This window comes from Trichechus manatus, unplaced genomic scaffold, assembly GCF_000243295.1.
Source record: "Trichechus manatus latirostris isolate Lorelei unplaced genomic scaffold, TriManLat1.0 scaffold00065, whole genome shotgun sequence".
NCBI lineage: Eukaryota > Metazoa > Chordata > Mammalia > Sirenia > Trichechidae > Trichechus > Trichechus manatus.
In genome coordinates this window covers 5,945,338-5,951,470 of record NW_004444001.1, presented here as the reverse complement: position 1 = coordinate 5,951,470, position 6,133 = coordinate 5,945,338, and the positions used below count along the sequence as shown (strand labels likewise).

At 53.3% G+C, this 6,133-nt stretch overlaps 1 protein-coding gene across 1 annotated transcript in view; it reads left to right on the top strand.

Moving 5' to 3' along the window:
* Window positions 1-222: 222 nt before the first annotated feature.
* LRFN2 (leucine rich repeat and fibronectin type III domain containing 2) overlaps window positions 223-6,133 on the top strand; it is a 268,159-nt gene continuing 262,248 nt past the window's right edge. The window contains exon 1 of the mRNA XM_004379428.3: window positions 223-854. The gene's annotated coding sequence lies outside the window, so the exon portion shown is untranslated. The remainder of the gene's footprint in view (window positions 855-6,133) is intronic.

Below are 6,133 nucleotides of genomic sequence, written 5' to 3'. Positions count from 1 at the left end.
TCTGCCAGGACTACAAAATTCTCGGCTTTCGGCGACGGTGTTGGTCCGCAAGGAAGCGGGTGCGCTGGGCAGCTGGCCTGGCGATGGGCGCGGAGGTCTGACACCGGGTTCCTGCAGCTCCGCTGGCCGCCACTGGGGGCTGCCGCGCCGGCGAGCTCGGCGGGGCCGGTGCGCACGCCGCCGGGTTCTGGGCGCTGCGGGGCCGCTGAGCTGTCTCCATCACGGGCCTCGCGGCTGCCTCAGCAGCCAGCCCAGCTTCCTCCCGGATCTGTGCGTGTGATCGCTGCGTGTGTGTGTGTGTGTGTGTTCGGGGAGCGCGTGTGCGCGCTCGCGTGGGGGCAGTGTGCATGCGGGGAGTGCGGAGGAGTGTTTGTGTGTATGCGTGTGGGTGTGAGTGCCTGGCTCCCTTTCGCTCACACACACACACACACACACACACACACACACACGCACACACTCACAAGCCGGCTGGCTCCTCTGAACTTGAAGACTCCCATATTCCAAGACGCCCGAGGTTCCTAGGAATGCCCAGGGATCTGCCATTTGGAAAATCCAACCGGCTTCTTCCTAGGGAGCGATTCTTTATTTTTAATTTGAAAACGAAGAGAACAAGTTATGCTTTCCCCCCCCCCCTTGGTCTTGCTAAATGCCATGGATATAACTGAATAAGCCGCTCAGGGCTGTCCCCGCGTGGACGTCGGAGGCCACCATCTGCCTGCGTTCGCCGGAGCCGGAGGGTTTAGCTCGAGCCTGTGTCGGGCGGGGAAGGATGCGTGGCCGAGCCAGGGAGCCCGGGCGCCCCGCGGAGCTGGCCTCGGTGCCTCCCAGCCAGGGATAGATGCTGCCTCGCCCAGGTGAGTGTCGGCCGCTTGGTCTCCGCTTTCCGCGTTGTCCACGGGAGCTCGGCGCTGAGCTGCACGCCTTGGAGGGAACGGGGAACTTTGCATACCTTTCTTCTTCACTTGAGGACTCTGCTCACCCGGGCCACGCGTGCGAAAATCCCCCTCACTTATCGCCCGTCCATATTGCAGGAGAAGATTTTCTTTTCTTTCATTCCTTTCCCCCTTCTCTCCCTAATAGTGAGGGGGAAACTCTGGCGGGGAGCAGGGAGAGCAGGTCCGTATGAGCCCGAGAGCAGAAGGGAGACACGGGGAACAGCAGGCAGATGGAACCGCTAAAAGCAGCAGAACTTTGCCGCTGGATCACTCTGTTGCTTCTCACCACAGGCGAGGCCAGGCCAGAGCCATTACTAGGGGCTGGGTGCGCTGGGTGGGGTGGAGTAGAGTTGGGTGCAAAAGGATTGATTCAGAGCTGATGGAGGGAAGAAGGGCATCACTGCAGTTTGAGGAGGCAGGTGGGGCAAGCTCAGGGGACCTTGCCCTGGCTTCAGGTAGAAGGCAAGCGGAGGAGGGGGATTGTGTGTGTGTGTGTGTGTTTGTGTGCAGTTTGGGGCACCAAAATGGCATGATGAAGCAATATGGAAACTGGCTTTAGCCATGCCCGGGTTGGTAGGTCTCTGTCTCCCTCCAGCCTTGCCCGGGTTCTAAGACTGGCCTGGGCAGGGAGGAGGGGGAGCAGAGGACAGCTCGAAAGGAAGCAGGCAGTGCCTTGCCCTGCACAGACCCTTGGCGGGCAGAAGGCATGCTGCCCTTCTTCCCGGCAGCCCAGTATAAAGGACATAGGCAGCAAGTTCCAGGAAGGCAGAGCCCCTGAAAGCCCCAGCCAGGGAAGAAAAGAGGTAGCCTGAGAAGAGACAGCGGAGGGACCTAGCCAGCTAGATGCCAAGTGCACCAGGAGACAGAGACAGCCTCAGACACCTGCAAGGAGAAGGAGCTTGTCAGAGTCCGCACTCTGGGCTGGAGTTACTGACAAGGCTGTAGATGCTGACCCTCTGGCCCACCACAGCAGAGTGTGTGTGTGTGTGTGTGTGTGTGTGTGTGTGTGTGTGTGTGTGTGTGTGTGTGTGGCAGGGAGGTGGCAGCTGTGGTTGGGATACAGAGTGGAAAATTGAGTCTGGCTGATTGGCCTTGTGGGGCTGGGGGAGGGGGCAGCTTCAGGAAATGGACCCCCCATGAGGAGTGGGGAGGAGCAAAACTAGGGGGAATGTGCCATTTTCAGGGCTGGGAAGTTCCCAGGGACCAGCGGGTGAGGTTCTAGGTGGGCTGTTGTACTTAAGTAGGGGCCAGTTTGGAACTCAGGATGGGGATGCCAAGGCAGGATTGTGGGGAGGCTGTAAGCGAAGGAACCACAGCTAAGGTTGTACCCGGGGCTGGTCATCGCCCTCTGCGAGGAGCTTTATGGGGCCACACGCAATGGAGCCCATTGGGCTGTGGGACCTGTTTGTGAGGTGTGTTGGAGTTGGAACGGGGGTCAGAGTCATGCAGGGAGGACTTGGAAGCTCGTGAGGGCCTGCCTCTGCGGACCACAGACCACACCAGCTGCCCTGACCCTTTTGCTGATGCTAGAATGTCGTCTTTCCCCTCTGACTCTGGCTAGGAGTGCAGAGTTCCATCTCTCCCTCCCCAGCTCCTCCCAGGCATCTGCTCAGCCCCCTGCCAAGCCCTCAATTTAGAGTTTCTGGTCTAATTCCTGCCTGGGAATGTCATGACTTATCTTCCTGCCCTCACCCTGGGAAATACAAACGGCGAACTTGGCATTTCCGTTCCAGCTTCTGGTGGTGCCTTTCCAGGAGCAGGTCTGCTACCAGCTCTATCCTCTGTCAGCTGGCCCTGGAGCCCGCTGGAGCTGGGGGTCCATCCCTCCTTCTCCAAAGTGCCCTTTCTTTTCCTGGGCCCAGAAATGGGAGCAGCTGGGGAGTCTGGCGTGAGAGAGGGTGAGCTGGGGACTTCCAGGGGGCAAGACTGAGGAGGATAAGGAGAATGGATGGAATAGGAAATACGAATGGGGTAGGTGGAGCCATGGAGATAACCAGGCACCCTTCTGGACACCAAAACCCTGATTTGGCTAAAGGGGAACAGCCTTTCTTGTTTTGGCTGCAGCTTCAAAGTAAAGATCAAGAACCCAGGGGTTCTGGGCTCTTAGTGTCAGGCTTGCTGAGCCTCTCTAGTCTATAGGGTGGATGGAGTAGGACATGTTCTCCTTTCGGGGACAGGGGGTATTGAGGGTTACAGATCCCTCTGGCCTGGAATCTACCTGCTCAGGGGAGTTGAGAAGTGAAGTTGGCATTAGTATTGTTTTCAGAAAGTCCGTCGTCTGAAGGTGGAGGTGAGCTCAATTATTGGCAACTAAAGAGTTCCCAGTCTGATGGGGGAGGCTTCTAGACTAGAAGCAGAGACTTAGAGCGAAAAACCAACCAGAGGTGGCCAAGTGGAATTAGACCTTGGACAAAAGCAGCAGTTCGGCTGTGTTGTGATTTTTCTTGAGGCAGCATTGACGTTTTAGAGTCAAAGTTATTTGAAGGTGTAGAATTGTGATAAAATGGAATGTAACCTAAATCTGGAGGACCTAGGTTCAAATTCTAGTGCTGCTACATCTTTGTTCATTAACCACTTGAACTTGCATTTTCTCATCTGGTGAAATGAAATAGTAAGACGTACCATGCAGATGTGGTATGACCTGATGTTTGTCCTGGCGGCCCCCAACCTGAAAAGATCTGGGGGAGTGTTTGGTTGGAAGGGGGAGGGTTGGGAGAGAGAGATGGACCCTCAGAGACATGGAGGAGAGTGTCTCCAAGTTCCCCTTGCCCAAGGAGCTGCCAGGAGGGTTGATGCCATCACACGTAAGCTGATCATTACAAGGCTCCAGAAAGCCCTCTAGGAAACTTTGGGAACTGGTACTCAGAGCAGCAAATTTTACCTTTGGGGCTGTGGCATCTGCTTCTCTCTTGTTTGCTTTGGAGATTTATGACCATGCATATTTGCACAACAAGTGGGTATCTATTTTACAAGTATCATCTGTCATCCTTTCCTATGTGAGCCTTGTGTGTGACTATTCCCCAGAACCCAGCCTCCACCTACTCTTCTTTGACTCCACCCCCTACTGCAGCAGGGTGACCTCAAAGGGGTGGTATCAGGCTCAGGCCAAGTGAATGGATACATCTCCTCCTGGGGTCAGCACAGGGCCTGTGATTGGACCTGGGTTCTCTCTGCAGAGTGCGGGGCGGGGGTCACCCAGCCAGGGGAAGCACCCAGTTGAGGAGAGAGCTCAGAACCTGATGCATATTTAGCAGATACTCTAACTAATGTACCCACTGGAACAAGGAAGGAGAGGGAGGTCTAACCATATAGGCAGGCCTATGACAAGGTATTTTCAGGGAGGAGAAAGGTTTGGAGATGGGGATCAGGGAGAGTAGTCATGTCTAGCCTGGTCAGGGTGAAGGCAATCAGGAGGGCTTCTTGGAGGAGGGAGAATTTCAGGAAAAGCAAAAGTCCACAGAAGGCAAGTTTCGTTTTCACTTGAATTCTCAGAGGTCACTGGAGTTTAGGGAGTTTCAGGGGGAGGACACTGAAAATGTAGAACAGATGTTCAAGAAATGTCTTAGGCTCTCAGGACCAGCTCAATTTCAAACAGTTTCTTGGTTGCTTCTTATGTGCCAGGCACAATGTTAAGAACTTCACAGTGTCATCTCATTGAATTTGTACAATCTGGTGAAATTGCCATTGTTATTATCTCCACTTTACAGAGAAGAAAAGAGGTTCAGAGAAATTGGGGACCTACCATGTAGCTAATAAGTGGTGGAGATCTTGCTCAACCTTCATGTCCACCTGAGTTCAAATCCACACTCTTACATCTTTGGTACTGCCTTTTTGCCCCAAGGCGAGGAAGAGTAGGCTCCATGGGACCAGCTCTCTAAGCCCCAGCTGGCCTCCTGGTCTGGCTGGAAAGGCCACCACAGAGCCTCCATCAGAGAACCCTAACAACCCCAGCCTTCTCCATGGCCTCCCTGCCCAGCTCATGCCCACCTGTTTAAAAGCACCCATCAAATGGCCAGCACCCCTCCTCTGGAGCCCGTGCTCCCATTTAGCCCTGTGGACAAGCCTGCAGGTGGGAGCAGTGGAGTGAGCACTGGACTGCGAGTCAGGAGCCGACTCTGCCACGTTGTGACTTGGGTTGGCGTGCAAATTCTTACTACCCTGAGGCCTGGTTTCCTTATTTCTGAGACCAGATGCGAAGAATGCTTACCTCTTACCTCCTAGGGTTGCTGGAAGGGCAGGGCAGCATGTGTGAAGGCACCTTATAAACGGAACAAGCCCTTTAGAAGTCAGGGTTGTACTTGTGCCCCCTTCCTAATTTAGACTAAATCACCAAAATGTCAGATGTGATAATGCCCAGGGATGAGATAACGGTGGGCTTGAGTGTATCAGTTTCACGTAGCACTGCAGCTATCCAATAAGATAACAGGCCAGGCAGGTTGACCCTGTGCCTAGTGGGTAAAGGGATGGTAAAGAACCTATAGGAAGGGGGAGTGTGGACCAGATAATTGGGGGGGCACTGGCGGGCAGCTGAGAAGGGGTACATTTACGGATACATTATTTACTTTTATAATCAGACTGACATCACGGAAGGAAGAAGGCATGGAGGGGAGGGTATTTTCCTTAGACCAGTGCTTCTCAACTTTTTTTTTTCCCGATTGCCCCTCTAAGGAGTTTTTTAAGAGCTTTTTTTCCTAATCGTCTCCTTCCCTCTTCCATGAAATTTTTATACCACAGATATACAGTATATCTGTGTATGTACAATATATGTATGTGCTTTATGCATACAAAAGTACAATTTTTTACCCCCCAAGAACAAATTGGCTGACATCATCCCCAATGAGAATGCATGCCTTAGGATAATAGATGAGGATCAGAAAAAGAGGTGGATTAATGTGGCAGGTGAATCCAGGAGGTGATGAAGAGGACAGATTCACTCTGAAAAAACAGTTACTGTTGACTCCAAGTCATGGCGACCCCATGTGTGTCAGAGTAGAACTGTGCTTTGAGGGGTTTTCAGTGGCTGATTTTGCAGAAGGAGATCGCCAGGTCTTTCTTCCAAGATTCACTCTAGCATCCTGTTCACTGTCCCTAGCATGGTTCTTGCACCAGCAACATCACCTGGGAGCAGGTTAGCAAAGCAAAACCCCACCCCAGCACCTGGAACCGTGAATTAGAATCTCTGTTTTATCAAGATGATG